The following is a 26,140-nucleotide window of genomic DNA, read 5'->3' as shown; positions in this document are numbered from 1 at the left end:
GATGTTGATGCCATTGCTCAAGTTGCTGGTGCTGATTGGAATGGAGAAACAGTAGTATATGCTCATAAGTCAGGCCTACTTGACATATTCAATTCAAGTGCTGCTGTGGAGGAGGGGAAATTGTCACCCTATTACTACGAAGATGCCTCTCTCACTAGGTGCCCCGATTGCAGGCTCTGCGGTAGATCAGATTGAACAAGTGGTGGGCTATGTTAGTCTAGGCTATCCTTTCGGCATGCTTGCCTCAATCCTTTTCGGGAGACACCACAAAGCCGTACTACAATCCTCAAAACCCAAACTTTTCGTAATGGGGACACAGGACGGGTTCACGAGCGTGAAGCAGTTAAAGAACAAGCTAAAGCTCTGCAGCCGGTCTGTTGAAACGCACCTGATTGATGGAGCAAGCCACTTCCAAATGGAAGGCCCTGCTTATGATGCACAGATGGAGCTTGGTTGGTTTACTATGTGCTTTCGGTGTCAAATTAAGCTGTTGTCTCAACAAATACGAGAGAAAGAGAGTCGTTAGATCAATCTTTACGGTTAAGTGTCATCCGAAGCAGGAATATAACTGGATATTCCAAGTCTCAAGTATCATATGTTCGTCGCTCTCAAAACGTTGATCTTCGGAAGCAAATCAGCCGTCTCTGGTCATTTTGTTGCCATTTGAACCATCAACTGCCCAACCTTCAGCCATTATCGCCATCGCCGTCTTCCTCCTCGAGCAGTACCCAAACCGAGTGGAGATCGTGCAGCTGGACGACTCAAACGGGGAGATCCGGTCGGACCCCAACCTGTCCTTCGAGCACCCGTACCCGCCAACCAAGACCATCTTCATCCCGGACAAGGAGTGCCAGAAGCCAGACCTGCTGGCCACCTCCAGCGATTTCCTCCGGGTGTGACGCATCTCGGGGGATGAGGACGACTCGGACTCCTCGTCGTCTGTGGACTCAAGTCCCTCCTCAACGGCAACAAGAACTCCGAGTTCTGCGGGCCCATCACCTTCTTCGACTGGAACGAGGCGGAACCCAAGCGCATCGGCACCTCCTCCATCGACACCACGTGCATCATCTGGGACATCGAGCGCGAGGCCGTGGACACCCAGCTCATCGCCCACGACAATGAGGTGTACGACATCGCTTGGGGCGGCGTCGGTGTATTCGCCTCCGTCTCAGCGGACGGCTCCGTGAGAGTGTTTGACCTGCGCGACAAGGAGCACTACACGGCTGGGGCTGAAATCGAGCAGCTGCAGTGGTCCTCTTCCCAGCTTGATTGGGTTGCAATTGCCTTCTCTACCAACCTTCAGATACTCAGGGTATGAATAAGTATGGCCACTGACAAGCATTTCACGAACTCCGCCAGACTCCAGTTTGTGGCCAAATGCTCGCCCGACTGCCCTTTGTCCTCCTCTCCAGCTTCAGAGGCCTGGGTTGCGCCACCGCCTTGCAGCAAGTCTCGGTGCCGGAGAAGATCAGAACTCCGCCGATTGGAAGGGAAAGAAAGTGAAGAAGAACAAAGAGGTTGTTGACCACAGCGGCTTTGACTTTTCGCCACCAGAAGTTCAAATCCGTTCTGACGGCGTGCTCCAGCTCCGCTAGGACCTTTTTGTGCTCTCTCCTACATTCGTTTGGCAAAGCCACCCCGAGCCCGTCGCTCGCCGTCAGGGTCCACATCCTGCTCATCCTTCATCTCGGCCATGAAAGCCACCACAACCTCCTCACTTCTTCTCAACTATCAGTTGACCATTGTATGCTCCCCCCAAGTTGGTTCTTCCTCCACGGCTGCAGCAAATCCAAGCTCTTCCATGGATCCAAGCCCTTCCGCGACCGCCTCGTCGTCTTCCTCCCTCCATTGAAGAAGCAGCGGCATCGAGCACCGCCTTAGCCAGCTTCTTGTCCCCCGTCAACGCCTCCCCCGATCGCAGCAGCAACCATCCTTGCCGTCTCTGCCGCAACGGCCTCAGCCTTCGCCTTCCTCCTGCGTGCTCCACGAATCCATGGCCACCCAGTTATCGCCGTCTTCCTCATCGGCTGCGCTGCTGATCCTGGACACCAACCTCTGCGCCAGAACTGTCATCAAGGGCACCGACGACGCCATGGCTACTCCTTCTGCACTCTTGCTCCGCTCTCTGCAAATTCCCCATCCCGTCATCCAAATTTATACAAAAAAATAATAATAAAAAAATATATGATGGAACACTGCACCATGATTAAAGAAAAAAAAATTATTAAAAAAAATAATAATAATAATAATAAAAATGCATGGTGCGTCTGGCACCATATGAAAAAAAGGGAAGGGGTGCATCTGGCACCATAATTAAAGGCAATATATATATATATATATAATAAAAAAAATAAAAAAAAATCTTTGGTGCGTCTGGCACCATGTGACAAAAGAAAAAGAGTAAAAAAAAAAAAAAAAAAAGAGGGGGATGGTTGTACAGCGCCAAAAGAAAAAGAAATAATATATATAGATATATATATATATATATATATATGTGTGTGTACATAATATATATATAGCAAAAAAAAAAAAAAAAAATTTGCATTGAGAGAAATGAAGTCCATTTTATTTATTTTTTCTGAAAATTTTACATAAATTTGCATTATACATACCTTAAAAAAAAAAAAATCAAATCAAATCAAATTTACAAGAGGGGATCTTCAAGGACGATCAGGTGCCGCCTCACCACTCGGTAAAGCTCTAGAAATGAGAGGAGCCGGAGGTTGACTGTTTGAAGCCACACCACTCGGCAGAACCCCAGGAGGAGGAGGCACCGAAGGTTGATCATTGGAGGCTTCATTACGCGGTACAGCCCTAGAAGACGAAGGCAAATGCTGCTGGAACAAACCCACAAACCTCTGATGATCAAGTAAAATCTGACCATCAGATTCCTGCATCTGGTCAATCTTCCTCTTCATGTTTGTCGCATAGCTATGTGCGAGCTTATGCAACTGTTTATTCTCCTGCTTGAGCCCTCTAATCTCCTGTTTGAGACTCATCACTTCAGCCGCCAATGATTCAACTTGACGGGTTCGAGCAAATAGGCGTTGGGCCATATTAGACACAGAACCTGCACACTGCACACTGAGAGCTAGAGAATCCTTAACATCCAACTCATCAGACCGTTTGGAAAGTAGTCTGTTATCTCTGGGAGTGACAAGGTTTCGGGCCACCACCGCAGCAGTCATATCGTTCTTCACCACCGAATCCCCAACGGTAAGAGGACCAGTGGGGGATATGAAGGATGGGCGCCATATGTTGTCTGGAGAAGGTGGGACTGCCTCTTCACCAAGATTCAAGTCAAAACGACGGTCGGAGGGTCCAGACATTTTCAAAGTGTTGAAGGAAGAAGAGATCGGACAAATCAAGATCTTAGAAGTACAAGAAGAGAGTTTTCACAAGTAAAATTCAAGTGTTCTTTGAAACGAACAGCGTGCCTCTATAAAAAATCAGCACTCGACGGGATTTCAGAGACCGAAGAGGCGAGCTCAGAATTCGAAGAGGCCATTCAAAAATCGAAGAGGCAAGCTCAGAAATCGGAGAAGCATCTTGCTTTTCCAGACGCGTCGGCACCCGTCACACGCAAACTCAGCTTTGCGAAAAATCACGGGCAATTTGTCGAAGCACCGATCCCAAATATCGAAGAGGCGCCAGTCTTTTTCAGCCACGTCATCACCCATCACACGCAAACTCAGCTTTGCGGAAATCACGGGTAATTTGTCGAAGCGCCGATCCCAGTTATTGAAGAGGCGCCAGTCTTTTTCAGCCGCGTCAACACCTGTCACATGCACACTCAGCTTGGCGAAAATCACGGGCAATTTGTCGAAGATTTTCGGTGAAGGAGAAAGCACGTGAAGTATACTGTTCAATCATCCAACGGTTGCCGACACGAGTGAAAGAATAGTACATCTACAGGTGTTAAAGAACTTCCTATAACTGTCCATCTTCACCCTCCATAGCAAGGCAGACATACAGAACCTTTCTTCATCTCTGAGAATGCCTTCCCAACGAAGCCTCTCGAGTTACCCAGTGTTCCTTATTCCTTGGGGTACCTCTGCAAGCCAATGACTCCAAAGCAAAAGTATCTCATATCACCAGGGTAGAAAGCAAGAGTATCTCATATCATGCGTTCTCCCTGTCCTTTCCTTTGTCCTTGTTCTTACCTACAAAGACAAGGATAAAGAAAACAATATGCCGGAACTTCCACTCAAACTCGGGTAAGGAACCGACTGCTTGGAACCCTTCCCTGATTGCCTACCTAGCACTGCTCTCGAGTACTCGTCTTCCACTGTTGCTGTACTTTCAAAGAAGCTGCCACATCTGCCTAGAGAACAGATAAGGCAAGTGAAAATGATACCTTGCAGCATGTGGAGACAAGGTGCAGAAGGAACAAGCAGAGAAGAATGCGGTCTGCACGGTCAACTCAGCAGAAGGAGTCCGAACTGAGGAACTCGAGAAACTGCCACATCTGCCTGAAGAAACAAGCAGAGAAGAATGCAGCATGCACAGTCAACTCAGCAGAAAGAGTCTGAGATGAAGAACTCGAGAAGATGTCGCATCTGCCTGAGGACGGTGAACTTGTTTTGACCCTCAAATTCTTGGTCGACTTACTAGGCGTTGTGGGCTGCACGTGCCGATTCACCACCCTTGAATCAAATCCTTAAAGATCAAGTCACCAATTGGAAGAAGAGCCCATCAATCTTGAAGATCATACCGTTGACCAAACTGCTCAGGTGTGAATTAGAAAGATTGAACAAAGCAGCAAGTCATCACCTTCACCTCGTGCCTGCTTGCCACGTGTTCGAGTCAGCCTTCAAGAATCAAGCCTCAACGGCCCTTGAAGAAGCTTCCAGCCAAATTCAAAATAAAGCCTCGACGGCCCTGGAAGAAATCACAAGTCCGATTCAAGATTAAGTGTCTACCACCCTTGAATCAAAACCTAGTTCAAGAATAAGCTGTGGAAAATCAACAATTGGAGGAATCCAGAAAATCCTTCAACCCAGTTCAAAATCAAAGCTGTGGAAAGTCAACAAGCGCAACAAAATATGTGCCGATTCACCCACTACCAAAGCCAAAGATCATCTACCACATGAAGCTCCTTGTGGTCCAATTTCAACCTTCAAGATCAAGCCTCGACGGCCCTTGAAGAATTTCAAACAAAGTTCAAGATCAAGCCTCAACGGCCCTTGAAGAAATCTCAAGCCCAATTCAAGATCAAGCCTCGACGACCCTTGGATCGACATCTACATTAAGGGACTTCAAAACGCATCTCCTACACGCGACAAGCACATGTATACGGCGCGCCTTGAAGTGGGGGCATTTGTAGACATCGAAATTTTGGTAAATAAATGTTGACCGATAAATCAAAGTGTCAACGCTCATGTATTACATAAATTTTACACGTAGCATGTGACTCAACACAAATTGAAAATGCGTTGGAAAAGTCATCAAATAGGACACGTGTCAACACCTGGCAGAAACGACTTATTTCATCTGAGATATTATATTCAAAATTAGGCCTTGGAAAATTCTATAAATACAAGCCCATTTCATTCATTTAGGGGACCAATTCATATTACACCTTGAAGCTCTGAAGCTCTGAAACTCCGAAGCTCTCAAGCATCCACGTTCCCGAAGAATCAAGAAAGCCTTCTTCGTTCTTCGTTCATCGTTCTTCCAAGATCAAGCCCCAACGGCCCTTGAAGAAAGTGTTCTTCGTTCATCGTTCTTCCAAGATCAAGCCCAACGGCCATTTGGATCAACAATCATCCACCAATTCAAGATCAAGCCCCGACGGCCCTTGAAGAAAGTGTTCTTTGTTCTTCGTTCATCGTTCTTCCAAGATCAAGCCCCGACGGCCCTTGGATCAACCATCCACCAATTCAAGATCAAGCCCCGACGACCCTTGAATAAAGCACCATCGTTCATCATCCGTTCATCCAAGATCAAGCCCCAACGGCCCTTTGGATCAACAACGTCGACAAATCCACACATCCAACTGTTCTTCAAGATCAAGCCCAAAAGCCCTTGAAGATCCGTTCATCACTGTTCTTCAAGATAAAGCCCAAACGCCCTTGAAGATCCGCTCATCACCGTTATTCAAGATCAAGCCTCAAACAGCCCTTGAAGAAACATTCATCCTCAAGATCAAGCCCCAACGGCTCCTTGAAGATCCGCTCAAATCCACCTCCAAAGATCAAGCCCACGGCCCTTTGAAGAAACTTCCAACAGTTCATCCAAGATCAAGCCTTGACGGCCCTTGGATCAACGAAATATCCACCAATCAACACCTTACCGAGATCGAATCAGAGGATCAAATTAGAGAGAGATTGTAACCCAAAACCATCAAAAATACAAATATTTGTTTGTGCACGTTGTTCTTGTCTCTTTCGTTTCAGGAATTTTCCGTGTTCACATATATATATATATATATATATTTTTTTTATTAAGTAGATTTAAATCTATTTATTTTGTACGTATAATTGACCGGTACACAGAGTAGTACATCACGTGTCATTATAAAAATAGTGGAATATGTCATATGTGTGATAAAAAGTTAATAACTTAAAAAATAAAAAAATTCTCACCACTTCTATTAATTTTCATTTTCCCTCTCTTTTTTGTTTCCTTTTCAACTTTTTTTATAATTTTCACTTTTCCCTTCGGCAACCTACCCATCTTTCCCTAATTCCCTCTCTTTTTTGTTTCCTTTTCAACTTTTCTTATCATTTTCATTTTCCCTCCCTTTTTAATAATTATTATCATTTCCATAAAATCAATGGATGCATATTAATTAATAATTATTAACTTTTCTTATCATTTCCATTCCATTCCTTTTTTTTAAGTTATTAACTTTTTATCACACATATGACATATTCCACTATTTTATAAAAATTATAATAATTATACCCCCAAAATATTAACTATCTATAATAATCATATGGAATCAAATCAATGGATGCATATTAATTAATAATTATTATAATTTTTACAAAATTTAATTCAAAATTTAATATATATATATATATATATAATTATTATAGATAGTTAATATTTTGGGGGTATAAATATTATAGTTAATATATATATATATATTTATTATAGTTTTTAGGTGACACACCCTGTCCCGAAGGAGGGTATGCTGGCCGTCACGTGAGAGTGACGTAACCATTTACACAGTTCGGAAGCTTTAAAGATACAATTACTAAGATATAACATCCGAGGGTGAATCCTACTTTTGTGAATTCTGTCAGAACACCGTTGGATTCCTCGTGGCCACCAAAGCTCTGCTAACTTGAACCTGGAGGGGCGCAAAACAAAATTGAGTGGGTCAGTAAAACAAAGTTTTTCTAAAACATTTCATTTAAAACATTTCTAACCCCTCGCTGTAAAACCTGTATACTTTCCCAGAAAAGTAGTATATAAACATATATATATATATATATCATCAAAAGCTCAAATCACAATCCTTCAATGCTTTTCAAAAGGAATATGCCATGCCATGTCATATGTCAAAATATAATATGAATGCATCAATATAAATCAGGTGAAATAATAAATCAACCGGAGACCCTAAAATGGCCCTGTACGGCTGATTCTATAGCTCAATATCCCATCCAGCCGGAGTCACCAACTGTGACTTGTATGGCCCTGTCGGAGTCACCAACTGTGACCTGTACGGCACTACACTGCACATAAGTTGGAACTACCTATAGTAGTCTGTACGACTAAGATGGTGAAATAATACGCTCTAATGCTTCTCATCAATCGTCGGCGCGCATATCTAAGGTCACCCACCAGTCGGAACCCCTCTAATGGTCTGTACGACTGGCATGTCGAAACCACCTCTAGTGGTCTGTACGACATCCACCTACTTGGATCCAAGGCGAGCGTGCGGTGTGGTGAATAATATAAGCACTAACACCTAGGGTGCAGGTTATGAGCTTTCGATGCAATTCACATAAATAAATATATGAATAATGTAAAGACTCACCTGTGCGTCCACCGTGTCAATTCACATATATATGCATCAATTATCAAATTCAAATATCTCAACAATTGTATGCATGGCAATTTAAATCATATTTTCATATAAACACATTTTCTGGGAAAAACAGTAGTATATAGGTAATACGAAAACAAAACTGCCCACTCACCTGGAGTTCGCCCAACAACTCCGTAGCACCACACATCAAGGCGTCATAACGATCAGCGCCTAGAACAATAATCAAATCCAATCTCAGAAATCATGCCGATAAAATATATAACTCATATACAATACGTCACTACGCAGTTCGATCCAGATGATCTGCAACTCAGATTTCAAATCCATAACTTCCAGAGGTCCAAAAAATACCTCTAGGAAAACATCCTAAAATTTCATTATCATCCAACGGTCGGATCTCCGTCAATTTCCAAAACTAAGTGACGGTTAACATTCTATTTTATGAACTTACAACTCCAATTCCGGAAGATCCGTAAATCGGATTCCCAATCCGTAAGTTCCTATAATCCTAAAATATTATTTATTATAACGCATCAAAGTTTGGTGACGATCCAACGGTCGGATCGTCAATTCACATTTTCACCTAACTACGAATCGAAACGAACTTAGATTCAATTACTCAATTTACGTCCATCAATTATCAAAACTGAACCTAGAACCTTAAACACATGCTAAGAATGACATTGGCGGGCCATTGGCCACGCGCCGCCGCACGGGCTGCCGCGGGTGGCGGTCGGCCGCCCCGGTTCGCCGGAAAATCCAACTATTTCCAAAAATTCTCAAAAAATACAGAATTGAATATCTCAATGAGTAGAGCAACTTTCATACCTGTGGCCAAGGCCAATTTGGCCTGGAAGAGCTCCAATTTCACCAAATTCCGTGCGGACCCTAGAATTGGGTGAGCTCCAATTCGACCTCCAAACTTGTTCCAACGCCCCTACTACTTATTGGGCTTTGTTCCAGGTGCTAAGAGGATGCTATGGGTGGTGGCAATTGGAAGAAATTGCTTCGGGATTGGGTGATTCGAAGCCAAAGCCGCCGCACCCCTTCTTGCGGTTTTCTCCATTTTCAAAACCAAATCTCTCCAAATTTGAGATGGAATGGATAGAGGAAGGTTCCTAGAGTGTTTCCCATGAATTTTCTTGAAGCAATTTGCCGGAAAAACGGGTGAAAATCACCGAAAATCGGCATGGGTGCCAACCGGGTCAAAAATGGGCCAAGGGGATCCGGCCGATCCCCCGCGTCTCTCTCTCCCTCCTTTCCTCCTTTCCTCCTTCCTGGTTGGCCAGCCCTTCCTCTCTTTTCTCTTGATTCGCTGGACTCCCTCCTTTCTCTCCCGGAGCTCTGGCTCTCTCTTCTTCTGGTTGGGCAGTTTCTGCCCAATCCTTAATCTTCTTCTTCTTCTTCTTCACGTACACACACACAAAAAACCTTCTTTCCTAATTTTATTTTTATTTTCTTTCTCTTACATCTAAGCCATCCATTTCATTCTTCAATAAATTCGGGCCGTTCATTTTCATAAAAGAAATTCTAGATTTTACTAAAATTATAATTCCTTAAAATCTCAAATTTCAAATGTTAATAACTTTTTCGATATAACTCCAAATCACAAACCGTCAGCGCCCACACGTCTGTAGCGACGAGTACTACGAGGATATGTTAAGAAAACAAATCTTAGATGGCACGACACAACGATTAATCTCGAATAATGCGCGTGCCTCAAAGGGCATTTTTGTAAAATCCTTTATTAAAACTTTAAAAATTCTTAAAATTAGGGACGGGCTGTCACATTAGGGGTATAAAATTGTTAAATTAATATATATAATTATTACATTATTTTTTTAGGGTTATAAAATTATAAAATTAATATTCTGCTTATCGTGTATCGTGTTACCCACGTGTATACCCGAATCAACCCGTTATCTTAGCAGGTGCTTATTGGTTACCCGATAACGACCCGATTCGTTATCGTGTCGACCCGAACACCTGTTAATTTCGTGTCGTGTCGTGTCAGATTATCGGATTGTGTCAGGAATTGCCAGGCCTACTAGCCCGCCACTCGACTAACACTTAACGTTTTTAGAACCTTGTTTATTATTACTTCCTATTAATAATATATCTTACTGTTAACACGAAAAATTCCTGAAACGAAAGAGACAAGAACAACATGCACAAAATAATATTTGTATTTGATGATTTTGGGTTACAATCTTTCTCAAATTTGATCATCTGATTCGATCTCCGTAAGGTGTTGATTTGTAGATGTTTCGTTTGATCCAAGGGCCGTCGAGGCTTGATTTTGGATGAACTGTTGGAAGTTTCTTCAAGGGCCGTGGGCTTGATCTTTGAAGGTGGATTTGAGCGAATCTTCAAAGAACCTTTGGGGCTTGATCTTGAGGATGAGTGTTTCTTTAAGGGCCGTTGAGGCTTGATCTTGAATAACGGTGATGAACGGATCTTCAAGGGCTTTTGGGCTTGATCTTGAAGAACAGTGATGAACGGATCTTCAAGGGCTTTTGGGCTTGATCTTGAAGAACGGTTGGATGTGTGGATTTGTCGACGTTGTTGATCCAAAGGGCCGTTGGGCTTGATCTTAAGATGAACGGATGATGAACAATGGTGCTTTCTTCAAGGGCCGTCGGGGCTTGATCTTGGAAGAACGATGAACGAAGAACGAATAACACTTTCTTCAAGGGCTGTCGGGGCTTGATCTTGAATTGGTGGATGATTGTTGATCTAAAGGGTCGTTGGGGCTTGATCTTGGAAGAACGATGAACGAAGAACACTTTCTTCAAGGGCCGTCGGGGCTTGATCTTGAATTGGTGGATGATTGTTGATCTAAAGGGCCGTTTGGGCTTGATCTTAGGATGAACGATGAACGAAGAACGAAGAGAGCTTTCTTGATTTTTCGGGAACCTGAATGCTTGAAAGCTTCGGAGTTTTAGAACTTCAAAGCTTCAAGAATTTTGCCTAATGATTTTGGTTCCTTGAAATGAATGAAATTGGCTTCTATTTATAGAAATTTCCAAGGCCTAATTTTGAATATAATATTCCAGATGAAATAAGTCGTTTCTACCAGGTGTTGACACGTGTCCTATTTGATGACTTTTCCAACTTATTTTGATTTTTTGTTTAGACACACGCTACGTGTAAAATTTATGTAATACATGAGCGTTGAAACTTTGATTTATCGATCAACATTTATTTACCGAAATTTCGATGTCTACAAATGCCCCCACTTCAAGGCGCGTCGTATACATGTGCTTGTCGCGTGTAGGATATGCGTTTTGAAGTCTCTTAATGTAGATGTCGATCCAAGGGCCATCAAGGCTTGATCTTGAATTGGGCTGGAGATTTCTTCAAGGGCCGTCGAGGCTTGATCTTGAATTAGGCTTGAGATTTCTTCAAGGGCCGTTGAGGCTTGTTCTTGAACTTTGTTTGAAATTTCTTCAAGGGCCGTCGAGGCTTGATCTTGAAGGTTGAAATTGGACCACAAGGAGCTTCATGTGGTAGATGATCTTTGGCTTTGGTAGTGGATGAATTGGCACGTATTTGTTTTTGCGCTTGTTGACTTTCCACAACTTCGATCTTGAACTGGGTTGGAAGATTTTCTGGATTCCTCAAATTGTTGACTTTCCTCAGTTTATTCTTGAACTGGATTTGATTCAAGGGTGGTGGATGCTTGATCTTGAATCGGACTTGTGATTTCCTCAAGGGTCGTCGAGGCTTGATCTTGAACTTTGGCTGGAAGCTTCTTCAAGGGCCGTTGAGGCTTGATCTTGAAGGTTGATTCGAACACATGGCAAGTAAGCACGAGGTAAATGTGACGGCCTGTTTCTTTGTTCAATCTTTCTAATTCACACCTGAGCAGTTTGGTCAACGGTATGATATTCAAGATTGATGGGCTCTTCTTCGGGTTGGTGACTTGATCTTTAAGGATTTGATTCAAGGGTGGTGAATCGGTCCGTGCAGCCCACAATGCCTAGCGAGTAGACCCAAGAATTTGAGGGTCAAAATGAGTCCTCCACCCAGAGTGATTGCAACCCTGATGATATGAGATACTTTTGATTTTGAAGAAATAGCGGATGAATCAGCACGTGCTTTATTGTGCTTGTCTCCACATGCTTCAATGTATTATTTTCCCTTGCCTTATCTATTCTTCTGGCAGAATGTGACATCTTCTCGAGTTCCTCAGCTTAGACTCCTTATTCTCTCTAATTCTTCAACTCGGACTCCTTTTAATGAGTTAATTGTGCATGCCGCATTTCCTTATTTGTTCTCCAAGCAGATGCGGCATATTCTCGAGTTCCTCAGCTCAGACTCCTTCTGCTGAGATGACTGTGCATGCCGCATTCTTCTTTGCTTGTTCTTTCTGCACGTTTCCTCCACATGCTGCAAGGTATCATTTTCACTTGCCTTATATGTTCTCCATGTAGATATGGCAGCTTCTTTGGAAGTACAGCAGCAGTGGAAGACGAGTACTCGAGAGCAGTGCTAGGTAGGCAATCAGGGAAGGGTTCCAAGCAGTCGGTTCCTTACCTGAGTTTGAGTGGAGGTTCCGACATATTGCTTTCTTTATCCTTGTCTTTGCAGGTAAGAACAAGGACAAAGGAAAAGACAGGGAGAACGCATGATATGAGATACTCTTGCTTTCTACCCTGGTGATATGAGATACTTTTGCTTTGGTGTCATTTGTTTGCAGAGGTACCCCAAGGAATAAGGAACACTGAGTGACTCGAGAGGCTTAATTGGGAAGGCATTCTTGAAGATGAAGAAAGGTTATGTATATCTATTTTGCTATGGAGGGTGAAGGTGGACAGTTATAGGAAGTTCTTTAATACCTGTAAAGGTACTATTATTTCACTCGTGTCAGCAACCATTGAGTGATTGATCAGTATGGCTTCACATGCTTTCTTCTTTATCAGAAATCTTCGACAAATTGTTCGTAATTTCCGCCAAGCTGAGTGTGCATGTGACAGGTGTTGACGAGGCTGAAAAAGACTAGCGCCTCTTCGATATATGGGATCGGCGCTTCGACAAATTACCCGTGATTTCCGCAAAGCTGAGTTTGTGTGTGACGGGTGCTGACGCGTCTGGAAAAGCAAGATGCCTCTCCGATTTCTGAGCTTGCTTCTTCGATATTTGAATTGGCCTCTTCGAATTCTGAGTTCGCCTATTCGATCTCTGAAATCCCGTCGAGTGCTGATTTTTATATAGGCACGCAGTACGTTCAAAGCATACTTGAATTTCTGCTTGTAGAAACTCCCTTCTTGCATTTCTAAGATCTTGATTTGTCCGACCTCTTCTTTCTTCAACACCTTTGAAAATGTCTGGACCCTCCGACCGTCGTTTTGATTTGAACCTTGGTGAAAAGGTAATCCCGCCTTCTCCAGACAACATATGGCGCCCATCCTTCATATCCCCTACTGGTCATCTTACCGTTGGGGATTCGGTGATGAATAATGATATGATCGCTACGGTGGTGGCCCGGAACCTTGTCACTCCCAAAGATAACAGACTGTTTTCCAAACAGTCTGATGAGTTGGCTATCAAGGATTCTCTGGCTCTCAGTGTGCAGTGTGCAGGTTCTGTGTCTAATATGGCCCAATGTCTATTTGCTCGAACCCGTCAAGTTGAATCATTGGTGGCTGAAGTGATGAGTCTCAAACAGGAGATTAGAGGGCTCAAGCATGAGAATAAACAGTTGCATAGGCTCGCACATAACTATACCTCAAACATGAAGATGAAGATTGACCAGATGCAGGAATCTGATGGTCAGATTTTACTTGATCATCAAAGGTTTGTGGGTTTGTTCCAACAGCATTTGCCTTCGTCTTCTAGGGATGTACCGCGTAATGAAGCTCCACATGATCAACCTCTGGCTCATCTTCTTCTTGGAGTTCCGCCGAGTGGTGAGGCTTCAAACAGTCAACCTCCGGCGCCTCTTCTTCCTGGAGCTCTGCTGAGTGGTGAGGCTTCACACGAGTAACCTTCGTGAAGGCTCCCTCCTGGTTGCTTTTTTTTTTTTTTTTTTTACCGATGTTAAAATGTACATTTCTGTAAATTTTCAAAAAAATCAATAAATGAGGCTTTTTTTTCATTCAATATATATATATATATATATTTTCTTATCTTGCACATGGTGCCAGATGCACCATCATTCTTTTTATTTTATTTTATCTGCTTTCGGTGATGCTCACCCCACCACCACTAACTAGATAATGGCCACCATAATCATACCGCACCATGATCCCTTTTTTTTTTTTTAATAATATCATATCTACTTTTTTTTATATATATACGGTGCTATGAAAGGCTGGATTTGTGGGTGAAAACCCAGGCCGAGTCCGAGAGAAGACGAAGGAGGAGGGGCTGCACTTACTGCTGAAGCTGATGGGCAGAAGGAGAGGGCGTCGAACATCCGTGAAGCTGCTAGTTGCTTGGTGCCATGGTGGAGAAGCTGCTAATTGCTTGGTGCCATGGTGGAGAGTCGGCGACGACGGCGTTACGGAGAGGGCTAAGCACCGGGAAAGATAAAGCTCCCACGAGAGTGCCTCACAGATTTCATAGCTAGAGAGAGGGAGTCAGCCAGCTCCAACCTCCTTGCCAAATTACAGTACTGCCTCTTGACCGTACACTCGTAGTCGGGGATCGAAGGATCCCATGATGGAGGGCAGAAACGGGTGCAGACGGGATGAATGGTGCAGTCTTGGACGGAGGAGTTGTGGCGGAGGTGCGGCGCTGGGTGATGAGCTGTGGTGTTTTGGATGCTGAAGAACCAATTTCTATGTTTTGGCGACCTCGCGTTTAATGGCAGATTCCATTCCATGCCTTAAGTCCCTCAGCTTCACATCTATTCTCTCTAGATCTTTCTCATCAATCGCCGGAGCATCCACCGCACTCCCCGACTCACTCTCAAAAGCACTCACAAAATCTTCCAAGCTCGTCGGCAATGGCGCTGCGCAGGCTCTCAAGCTCTATCAGCAACAAGCTATCATTTCAACCCTTTTTTAATGGCGACTCCGTCGAGAAGTCAGGCGGTGGTGAAGATGAAGCCGAGGGACTCAAGCTTGAAGTGGACAGAGATGTCGTGGGTTGAGCTGGAGCGGAAGCTGCACTTCTCTCGCTTCTTACTGCTTCGTCACTGCATAGAAGCCACTGCACGCTGCTGCATGAGATGAAAGGCGGAGTTCACTTGGGCCGAGTCACGGGGAACTTGAAGTGAGGGTGCGGCTGTGGAGAACAGAGAGGGAATCACAACTATCTTCGGAGGACGAGGGAGCTACAGAAAGAATCTGTCGATTCTTCGAGAAGAGATCCAGGCCACCTTTATCGTAGCCATTTAGCCCTAAGTTCAAACTCTGACCTCGCCAGTGATGCGACCCCATCGGAAAGTTCCTCCCTCTAGACAGTTTCGCGGCAACAATTGCAGTCATCCCATTATCAGTATCGCATTATGGGTTTACAGCAACATCACCTTGTAAGTTATGAAGTATGTTGAATCTGTCGCAGAATGGGAGAAGAAAAAGGGAGACAATTCGAATCTCTGAGGCATTGAAAAGGATGACAGGGCCCTGTAGCTTGAGGGGTGTACGGATCGAGAGAGGACCGGGCCCGGATTTGTAGCTGGTGGACTTGGGTCTTCTTCTTGGAGCTGGATTTGGACATAGGCTTGGGCCTGGTCGCTGCCACTTGGGTTTGGATGACCTCATTTTGATGGGCTGGCTGGATAGAGGTCATATATACATATATATATGTATATGTATATAAAAGGAATCTGTATTTTTTTTTTTAACAAAATGAATTTGTAATAAAATTGACCTTCATCAATGAAACACTTATTTATTATTATTATTATTATTTTTTAAAATACATAGTAATCACATATGTATATATATATATATATATATTTTTTTTGTAATGAAATTGACTTTCATTAATAAAACTCTTTTTTTTTATGTGATGTGACTGAACTCGAAAATTGAATGTTTGAGCTGCCTACGTACCCTTCCAAAGAAGAGATCAAGTCATAACGTAGTTCAAATGAGCGATGAATTTAACAATGATTTTGATGATGATTTTGCCGTACACAGTTTATGCTCTTGCGGGCCAGGAGCATTGATGTTGCCTTTTATGCTCGTGCAGACCAGGAGCGTTGGTGTTGTTTGCAGTTTCAACTCGTGCAGACAAGGAGCATTTGGTGTTGCCTTTTATGCTCGTGCAGACTAGGAGTATTGATGTTGCCTTTTATGCTCGTGCAGACCAGGAGCTTTGTGCCATGCAGTTTAGACTCGTGCGGGCGAGGAGAATTTTTTTTTTTGGTAGATTTGTCAAGCAATTTTGGAGAGGCGTTCCTCACAATCTTCATAGCAAGGAGCTTTGACCGCGTGATTGAAGAAGTCTTCGGGAAAGAAGTCGCGCATCGTGATGGCAACGGACGATCTTTGTGTCGCAATTTCATCATCTTCAACACGTTCATGTGGCTTTGAAGGTTGACAATAGCTGTTTTGCCCCCTTTCCGATTGGCGGACTTGTGGAGGAAACGTGTGCTTCTTGTGCAATTTCTTATGAGTGACTTGAGTCCATCCTTCAACTTTGCTTGTCTTGGAGGATGCCCCTAGTGGTTAAGGTGAAAACTTTGAGTCGGAAGAGCCAAAAGTGATGGTGGTATAGTTTGACTTCACCACATCGTCAAGATCTAGCTCGATGATTCCTTTCTGAGCTAGCTTCATGATGAGATCTTTCAGCACGAAGCATTTTTCTGTCGGATGACTGATGAAGCGGTGGAATTTACAGTATCTTGGACTGTCGGTACGATTCATCTCTTCTGGCCGTCTGCACTAAGGCAAACTAATCACCTTCTTATCCAACAGGTCATCCAGCATGGCAACCATATCAGAGTCGGGGAATGGATAAGTCTTCTCTTCAAGCTCCTTCAAAGTGCGTCTACGCATCTCTTGATCACGAAAAGCTTCGGCTTGAATCGTCTTGCCTCGTGTAGAGATTTTGACGGGAGATGTGTTGACCGTCATCGCTTCCTTGGTGGGTTTCCATGCAGCCTTCTCCACCTTTGTCCCAAGAACTTTGTCATTCTTGTAGTCGGCGATCGGTTCTTTCTTCCCATGATGGGCGATGCTCAACTCCATGTCATGGGCGCGGGTGGCTAACTCTTCGAAGGTCCGTGGTTTGATGCCTTGATTGATGTATTGCAAACCCCATTGCATGCCTTGGATGCACATCTCGATTGAAGAGGTTTCTGAGAGCCTGTCTTTACAGTCAAGGCTTAGAGTGCGCCATTTGTTGATGTAGTCAATGACTGGCTCGTCCTTCCACTGCTTTGTGCTCGTTAGCTCTAGCATGCTCACAGTGCGGCGGATGCTGTAGAAGCGGTTGAGGAATTCCCGCTCCAATTGCTCCCAGCTATTGATGGACTCAGGCTCTAGGTCCGTGTACCACTCAAAGGCGTTTCCTTTCAGCGAGCGCACAAACTGCTTGACGAGGTAGTCCCCTTTCGGTCCCTGCGTTGTTGCAAGTTTCAACAAAGTGGGCAACGTGCTGTTTTGGGTTTCCATTTCCATCAAATTACATGAACTTTGGCGGTTGATAACCCTTCGGCATCCTTAAGGCGTCAATCTTCTTTGAATACGGCTTCGAGTACAACCCGGAGGTATTTGAGCTCCATTCGTACTGTGCCTTGATGGTGTCAGTGATCATCTCCTGCAGCTGCTGGATAGAAAGAGATCCCATGAGTGCCGCTGCTTGGTCTGGCTCCAGCTTCACATCGATTCTCTCCACTGGAGGCTCATCTTCTTCGCCAGCTCCTCTTTTTAGTGGATCATCTTCTGGGTTGGGGTTCTCGCCATCCTGTGGCTCCAGTTGGTCGACGAGTGCAGCGATTTGTAAGTCTTTTTCTTCAACAATCCATGTTAGCCTTGCGATCGCTTCATTCATTTGAGCCAGTTGTTCTTCGATGGAGGTAACGCCGATGGTCATGACTTGTGCAACCAATAGACGTGACTTTCCTTTAGACATCCAGGATGCTGACGAAGAACGTCGTGGGCTGTTTTGGGATGTCATCTTGTGTGCCTCAGCAGCATGCTTCGGTGCCCCCAGCGAGGTCAGGTTAATGACATACTCGCACCTTTGATGCTCCCCTTGCTCCTTTAGTAGCACCAACTTTGAAGTGGCATGTTGAGGAGCGGTTGTGGCGCCAATGGATTGTCCGTTCGTGGCAGAAGTGCTCAGGATCCTTCTCTTGGTGGTTGCGAGAATGGCTTGTCCCTTGCTTGATGCCATTGACTTTGAGGCGTGTTTGGATTCCTTGAACGAAGAAAGAGATGAGAGGTAGAGATTGTCCCACTGGGCGTGCCAATTTGTTAACACGAAAAATTCCTGAAACGAAAGAGACAAGAACAACGTGCATAAAATAATATTTGTATTTGACGATTTTGGGTTACAATCTCTCTCAAACTTGATCCTCTGATCCGATCTCCGTAAGGTGTTGATTTGTGGATGTTTCGTTTGATCCAAGGGCCGTCGAGGCTTAATTTTGGATGAACTGTTGGAAGTTTCTTCAAGGGCCGTGGGCTTGATCTTTGAATGTGGATTTGAGCGAATCTTCAAGGAGCCATTGGGGCTTGATCTTGAGGATGAGTGTTTCTTCAAGGGCCGTTGAGGCTTGATCTTGAATAACGGTGATGAACGGATCTTCGAGGGCTTTTGGGCTTGATCTTGAAGAACAGTGATGAACGAATCTTCAATGGCTTTTGGGCTTGATCTTGAAGAACGGTTGGATGTGTGGATTTGTCGACGTTGTTGATCCAAAGGGCCGTTGGGCTTGATCTTAAGATGAACGGATGATGAACGATGGTGCTTTCTTCAAGGGCCGTCGGTGCTTGATCTTGGAAGAACGATGAATGAAGAACAAAGAACACTTTCTTCAAGGGTCGTCGGGGCTTGATCTTGAATTGGTGGATGATTATTGATCCAAAAGGTCGTTGGGGCTTGATCTTGGAAGAACGATGAACGAAGAACACTTTCTTCAAGGGCCGTCGGGGCTTGATCTTGAATTGGTGGATGATTGTTGATCTAAAGGGCCGTTTGGGCTTGATCTTAGGATGAACGAAGAAAGCTTTCTTGATTCTTCGGGAACCTGAATGCTTGAGAGCTTCGGAGTTTCAGAGCTTCAGAGCTTCAAGAATTTTGCCTAATGATTTTGGTTCCTTGAAATGAATGAAATTGGCTTCTATTTATAGAATTTTCCAAGGCCTAATTTTGAATATAATATTCCAGATGAAATAAGTCGTTTCTGCCAGATGTTGACACGTGTCCTGTTTGATGACTTTTCCAACTTATTTCGATTTTTTGTTTAGACACACGTTACGTGTAAAATTTATGTAATACATGAGCGTTGAAACTTTGATTTATCGATCAACATTTATTTACCGAAATTTCGACGTCTACACTTACATTAGGGTTTTCTTTTTCTCTTTTGATTAGTTGATGTTTTTAATTTGCACCATATGCCACAAGCATTTATCGTTGCAGTATGTGATTAGCTATCCCCACTCCCCATACCAATGTTTTTCGTCAACTTGTGCTCATCCCCGAAATGCACCGTTTTATTCAAGAACGATTGCGGTACCAATAATAATATGGTATCTTTAGCATTTTTTTATAATAATTATATGTTCACCGATCGCCTATATATTCTTTTTAGCTTATGACATACTTTTATTTATTGTTGACCATCTTCGAATAACTCAAACAAAAACAACACTGAAATATTAAATATAAGAGTGCATGAGACTAAAAAAGTTGTGTATTTATCATTTCATTAAGAACAAATTATGATCAAGTCCCTAGTCACCAATGTTCATATAATGAAACCTTATTGATTTTTAGTTTTTTTTATCAAAGTTGTTGATGCACAAAACCGGATGGTCTTGGAACAACGTAAATTCGACCGTGAATCTGCAATGAAATGTAAATAACACAAGATGTATCGTGGTTCACCCCAAGGTTTGGGCTACGTCCACACTGATTATGTATTTATTTGAGGGAATAGAGAGGGAGAGGGTGAAAGCTTCTGAGAGCTTCTGAGGATGAGAGAGGGGATCTCAGGCCTAGGAATTGGCCTCCGAGAGTGAGAGTGAGGCCCTCCTCAATTGTGAGGGTGAGGGGTCATTTTATAGAATAAGGACTCCTCACTTATTACATATCTGCCCCTTCCTTTATCCCATAATTACATTTAAGTCCCCTGAGTATTTGTACGAGATCTAAATACGAGGCCCTAAATATGGTATAAACAGTAGTCCCCCAAGTCTTCAGTCAAGAGAGTCTTTTGGCTGGAGACTTGAAATTCAGTCCATGTGTGGGCCGAAGTAACTAGATGTCGTCTAGAACTAATGCTTGATATGAGGTGGTGCCCAATCTGAAATGATGCTCAACTAGAAGTAGCACATGTTGCGAGGCCGCTCTGCTTGTAGCTTGTGTTGCCTTGGTTGGCTCGGCTTGTGGCGTTTGAAGGTGAGGGAGTCCCTTTTATAGAATAAGGGCTCTCTCCTCAATACATAAGTGATGGGTTAGAGTTGATACTCGCAGTGAGACAGTTGCTCAGTAGGCAGCGATGCTCTCTAATGGTGGTGAGGGAGTCCCTTTTATAGAATAAGGGCTCGCTCCTCAATACATAAATCATAGGTGATCTTTCAATGAAAGTGAGGGAGTCCCTTTTATAGAATAAGGGTTCGCTCCTTAATACATAAATAATGGGCTAGAGTCCCCCAAGTATTTTTCATGAGGCCCAGTTGAGGCCCAATATATGGTACATAATGTAGTCCCCCAAGTCTTCGGTCAATAGAGTCTGTTGGCTGGAGACTTCAAATTGAATCCATGTATGGGCCGAAGTGGCGGTTGTTCGGAGGCGGTATTTGTATACCCTGCACTGAAGCTTTGTAGGTGAAGCTTTGTAGGTGAAGCTTTGCAGGTGAAGCTTTGAAGCTAGAGCTCTGTAAATGAAGCTTTTAAAGCTAGAGCTTTTGTAAATGAAGCTTTTGAAGCTAGAGCTCTGTAAATGAAGTCTTTGAAAGCTAGAGCTTTTGTAAATGAAGCTTTTGAAGCTAGAGCTCTGTAAATGAAGTCTTTGAAGCTAGAGTTCTTGTAAATGAAGCTTTTGAAGCTAGAGCTTTTGTAAATGAAGCTTTTGATGCTAGAGCTCTGTAAATGAAGTCTTTGAAAGCTAGAGCTTTTGTAAATGAAGCTTTTGAAGCTAGAGCTCTGTAAATGAAGTCTTTGAAGCTAGAGCTCTGTAAATGAAGCTTTTAAAGGTAGAGCTTTTGTAAATGAAGCTTTTGAAGCTAGAGCTCTTGTAAATGAAGCTTTTGAAGCTAGAGCTCTGTAAATGAAGTCTTTGAAGCTGATTTGACATGAGTGATGCTCATGCATGTTTATGTTGATTGACATGAGTGATGCTCATGGATGTTGACATGAGTGATGCTTATGGATGTTTATGTTGATTGACATGAGTGATGCTCATGGATGTTGACATGAGTGATGCTCATGAATGTTGACATGAGTGATGCTCATGAATGTTTATGTATGATTGGATGAGTGATGCTCATGAATGTTTATGTATGAATGACATGAGTAGTGTTCATGTATAATTTGGAGTACTAGGCGTACTTTTGATCGCCTGGTTGGAGCTTTTTTGGGCTTATGGGCCTTCGCCCTCCACAACATGCCAGCCCATTTATTTTGGGCTTTGCCTTTTTTTTTTTTTTTTTTATTTATTTTTTTTTATACCATCTGATGGGGTTTATACAGATGTCTCCAACAGATAAGAAAAATAAATTACATCATATAAAAACAAGAGAAGTAAATCACATCATTCTGTTGAGGTGTTTTATTTCTTGCTTTTGCTTTTGCTTTCTTGGAGGACTACTCTTTTTAGGAATAATGGTGCTCGGTGTCTTGTCAATCCAACGTCCCAAGGCACTGACACAATGAGATGCTGGGACCTTGTAGTGGGATGGCAACAGCTTGGCATCATTAGATGTTTGAATTCCTTTATGATTGTGGTTGTGGGACCATTTTCCAGCTTTGTGTTTAAAGAAACCTGCTCTACTTTTACTGCTTTTGTTTCTGTTTCTTTTGACAAGCTGATGGACGAACAGGATGGCATGGGTCAGATTTAGCACATGCAAAAAGTTATTCCCTTTGTCCAAGTGGGTTGTTGAAGATAACCCATTACTGCATTATTCTCAAGGTTATGATGATGATGCAGTTGAAGATTGTGCAGAGATACGGTAGACCAAGAAGAAGACGTGGCTCTTAGCTTTGTACAAAATGGGATTATCATTGCAATAGGCAAGCTTTGCAGTAGAAACATATAAAACTCCCATGACTGGACTGATGTGGACAAGTAACATGCAAATGAATTTGGAAGTTGCTCATCGGGAGTTGCCTCAAAGGTTGATCGAAAAATCTTCTCGTAACCGCCTTCTGCTAGAACCTTTGTTCCTTGTGCAATTTTTTCCATGGCAGCATCAGCAAAACTGGGGCTTGTTTTTAAGTGCTGCCACGTGTTTTCGACGAGATCATCCCCCTTCTTTGTAGGTTCCCTCACTAATTTCCTTCACTTCCCAAACATGTTCCGCACAGTTTCCACCGAATCATTGAATGAGAGAGATTGTGAGAGCGTAGAGGAGGATACAATCTGGGTGGTATATGTGCTTGCACGATATTTCTTTGGCCTCCGACCCGAGTTCGAATGCTTCTCTGCAAACGGCGCAGTGTGAGTCCGACCCGACGTGGGTATCGGTGATTTGAATATCGGGCATAGATTTCACAGCGGATTTAGACGCATATGGGTTTTCAAGTCGGCCCAAACCGTTAATTTCAATCTGGGAGAGCTGTTCAAAAAAGTGGTTGAAGCCCTAACCCATTAAAAGGTCGGACATGGTGGGCGGAAGTGGTCGGAGCCCCCGACCCTGCGGCGTCATTATAGTACAGTTAGGCTGCAGTAGTGGCTGTGGCATCGTCTTGATCTCTTCGAGGAAGCTGGTTTCGCAGTGGGGGCATGAGAGGACGGAGTCCAGAGAAAACACGCCGACGAAGTGAGTGCATCTGTAATACTAATGCGACGTCGTTGGTGGCGATGAAGGCATGGCCATGAGGTTTAGAGATCTGAAGGGGAAGAGAGAGAATTTTCATGAGGCTTTTCTGTTTTCCCTGCTTCAAGTCAATCAAATCAGTCTTCAAAGCAATATGCCACCGCCAAAGCCTTACAGAGAAAAGGCGCGTCGGGAGGGTATCGGGAATCGGCTTCATGCAGCCTTACTGATGTGAATCTCCTTCCCGCGATCGACCTGACTTCGACGGTGGAAGGTGTCGGGAAGTGTAGCAAGCCGGAGGTAGAGGTTGGGGTACAACACGTGACAAATCCCAGATCTCAAAGTGCCTAAATTAAGCTGCTTTTGGTGGCGAAAACGCATGACAGATGACTGAGCCGGCTGAGTCGACGCCGACGACGACGACGTCGTTGTGGAGGCAGAAGCTGATACGGTGGATGGGTCAGCTGTGATCAGATCCATCAACTTCATCCCTCACGAGTCTGCCATAGCTAAAGTTGAGATGGGGTTCTATCCCTGGGCTCACGTATGGGACTCTGAGCACGAAACGCTCTGCAATTGTGACCTCGTGGCTCCGTATCTGCTTGAAGAGGCCGGGTTTGAGGGTTTGGTTTTCTCAGATAGGTCGTAAGCTCGAGCTTCCTTGTCGTGAGCTCGGGCCGTCTCAATCAAATTTTGAAACAGCAGCACTTGGGTTATGAGCTCCAGACTCTGACGTATCCATTGCTTGAGGCAGATCTGAGATGGGATCTTCGATGATGTCCATTGAAGCGGCGCCGGTTCTCTTTCCCACTCGAAATCGCCTTTACTCTGCTGTTCATCTCTTTCCCCCATAGCTTCGGGGTCGGACTGGATGTGAACATCTGCAGGGAATAATTTGCACTCCTCGGAGAATATTTGAGCTTGTTTTTCAGCTATGGAATCAATTGGACTGGGATTCAAAATCGTCGCAAAAACTGAAAAATGTTTTGGTGAATTTTCAGGTTTTAGTTGGGGCGTTTGAATCAATCAACAATTTGAGATGTTGGATTTTGATGGGATGTGATGTGATGGGATGGGATCGAGGAGATGGAGTGTGGGTGGTGGTTCTGTCACTGTTCTCTGAAATGTGCCAAAATTGAGGAGAGAGGAACTGGGTTGTGGAGGAGAGAAGTGGGCATCCAGGAGAGGCGGTGCTGTTTTCTGCAGATTCACGGTGGAGGTTGTGAGGTTTGATGAAAAAAATGAAAGAGAACCGACATAGCTTTTCGTGTCGATTCCCACAGACGGCGCCAAATGTTGATGCACAAAACCGGATGGTCTTGGAACAACGTAAATTCGACCGTGAATCTGCAATGAAATGTAAATAACACAAGATGTATCGTGGTTCACCCCAAGGTTTGGGCTACGTCCACACTGATTATGTATTTATTTGAGGGAATAGAGAGGGAGAGGGTGAAAGCTTCTGAGAGCTTCTGAGGATGAGAGAGGGGATCTCAGGCCTAGGAATTGGCCTCCGAGAGTGAGAGTGAGGCCCTCCTCAATTGTGAGGGTGAGGGGTCCTTTTATAGAATAAGGACTCCTCACTTATTACATATATGCCCCTTCCTTTATCCCATAATTACATTTAAGTCCCCTGAGTATTTGTACGAGATCTAAATACGAGACCCTAAATATGGTATAAACAAAAGTCCTTTGACTTTGTACACCTCAACATTTTACTATTAAAATACTTCCATGTCATCTTTTTAAGTTTTTTACAACAAATTTTAATTTATAATTTCTCCCACAGTACACGTTTGTAACTGAAAATCCCAAAATTCTCTCACTCAAATTTATGTTTATATTAAATTTCAACATTATTATATTGAATATGTATCTTGAAATTTAAATTTCGCCAAAAAAAATTCAAACTTAATTTTTCTCCATGACCATCATATTGCAAAATCGTAAACAAATGACATTATGATATTGATATGAATGCAATTTTAATTTCTTTGGGTACATTCGCTTCTCTTGTTCCTTAATCCATATATGAATAACTTTTTCCTATAAGATTTATATAGGATGTACCCTTAAGTAATTTGGTCTTATGGTTTGCTTTCATTTTCTATCCTTTAATCATTTTTTACATTAAGGATTTATATATCGCTTTTTTTGTTGTTGTTGTCACACATGGGTTTTAATGTTGAAATTGTATATGCGTACATTTTTGTGAATTACTATAATTGTACATGGGTACTTTTTCCTATAAGATTTATATAGTATGTACCCTTAAGTAATTAGGTCTTATGGTTTGCTTCCATTTTTCTATCCTTTAATCATTTTTTACATTAAGAATTTATATGGGTACATAGTTTTGTTGTTGTTGTTGTTGTTGTTGTTGTTGTTGTCACATATGAGTTTTAATGTTGAAATTGTATATGGGTACATTCTTATGATTACTATAATTATACGTGGGTACATTCTTATGGGAACATTTATCTTTTATCATGACATTCAATAAAAAAAAATTCCTTTCATAACTTATTTTCCACATTTTAATCACCAATTTTTAATTGGTTTAAGGTTTTCTAAGGGTGGAGTTTGTTGTTTAATCCCATAAACGTTAAATATAAAATCTTATGGGAGTTTATATTCAATAAATGTGGTAATTTATTTTATTTATTTGCTTTAAATGTTCGGACAAAAAAATTGCTTTAAAAGATGTCCATATTATAATATTTAATATAATGTTTAATTTAAATATAAATAGTTGACATGTAAATTGATTAATGCTAATATGTTGATGTCTACAAAATCAAGGGACTTTGATCTAAATCTAAAAATTAATAGAGATTTTAATCAATGTACACTAGTGATTAAGAACCGTATTCAAAGTATCATTTTCATTAATGTGTATGAAACTAAACCGATTACGGTAAAAAACTAAATTCTTTTATATGTCAATAATAATGTGATCTCTTTGACAGTTTATCACATCACATCACATCAAAAAAGGGGTCAAAAGAAGACAAAAAATGGCATA

The 26,140-nt window shown here is 42.8% G+C and overlaps 1 long non-coding RNA gene and 2 pseudogenes across 1 annotated transcript; 1 reads left to right on the top strand and 2 right to left on the bottom strand.

Annotated features, from left to right (window-relative positions):
• The first annotated feature begins 307 nt into the window (after positions 1-307).
• Positions 308-1,392, top strand: LOC126590415 (WD repeat-containing protein LWD1-like; annotated as a pseudogene).
• Positions 1,393-7,060: 5,668 nt separating this feature from the next.
• Positions 7,061-9,461, bottom strand: LOC126588721 (uncharacterized). The gene is made up of 3 exons (XR_007611570.1): positions 8,834-9,461; positions 8,157-8,215; positions 7,061-7,300 (listed from the first exon to the last, which is right to left on the bottom strand). It is a non-coding gene; the product is annotated as an uncharacterized LOC126588721 (long non-coding RNA).
• A 12,491-nt stretch (positions 9,462-21,952) lies between these two features.
• On the bottom strand, positions 21,953-23,604 carry LOC126590414 (uncharacterized; annotated as a pseudogene).
• Positions 23,605-26,140: the final 2,536 nt, after the last annotated feature.

Source organism: Malus sylvestris, chromosome 11 (genome assembly GCF_916048215.2).
Source record: "Malus sylvestris chromosome 11, drMalSylv7.2, whole genome shotgun sequence".
NCBI classification, from domain to species: domain Eukaryota; kingdom Viridiplantae; phylum Streptophyta; class Magnoliopsida; order Rosales; family Rosaceae; genus Malus; species Malus sylvestris.
The sequence above is the reverse complement of the archived record's forward strand: the minus strand, read 5'-3'. Positions and strand labels throughout refer to the sequence as shown.